This window comes from Gossypium arboreum, chromosome 6 (genome assembly GCF_025698485.1).
Source record: "Gossypium arboreum isolate Shixiya-1 chromosome 6, ASM2569848v2, whole genome shotgun sequence".
Taxonomy (NCBI): Eukaryota; Viridiplantae; Streptophyta; class Magnoliopsida; order Malvales; family Malvaceae; genus Gossypium; species Gossypium arboreum.
The window spans coordinates 38,281,972-38,282,858 of NC_069075.1; positions in this window are offsets into that span (position 1 = coordinate 38,281,972).

Sequence of the window (887 nt, forward strand, 5' to 3'; positions counted from 1 at the left end):
AAGGTGATGGCTTGATAGTGTGATGCTGCTTCCGATGATCTCCAACCCAGTGCTAAATTGACAACACTAAAGAAATGAAAAGGAGGGAGTAAGCTTTACGTTTAGTAAGTCCATATGAAAATAATAAGCAATATGCCAACATGCTTCAGAAGGTAATGCAACCATAATTACACTTTTACTTATATTCTGGTCATGCTATTTTCTCGAGACATAGTTACTAAATTGTTTATATCTGGAACTATGAAACTCTAAATTAAGAACCAATAATTTTCACTAAAACTAGACTCATATATATTCTTACCATAAAATTTTTAGAAATTTTTTCCTAGCCAATAAGTATAGTTTATTCTTCAAAATTACCCCTATTCTGCTGTTTAGCAGCTTCGACCTTTCTTTACTAAAATTAATTTATCTCTTAGTACGGGATTTAGATAATGTTCCCGTCTATTTCTATTTAAAATATATTCATTAAGAATTTATTCATATAAATTAAAACCCATAATTATTTTCATACAAATTTTAATTATTTTCCAAAGTTAAGAGAGGGGAGCTTGGAATCACTCTGAACCTATCTCACGAAAATTAAAAGATCTCACAATATGAAATTCATTTGCTTACACCATTCCATCTATGTGAAACTAGACTCAATAAGATTTAATTTCATATCTTATTAAGTCTCTAATTCGATTTCCACAATTTTTGGTGGATTTTAAAAGTTGGGCTACTACTACTGTCCTAAAACTATTTTAGTGCAATATAATGATAACTATCATAAGTTCACTTTCAACTAATCGTGAACTCACCATTTCATGAATTCCATGTTCAATTACACAATATAAGTTAACATGATATTGCAACAAAATTCATAATCATAATTCATACATCTT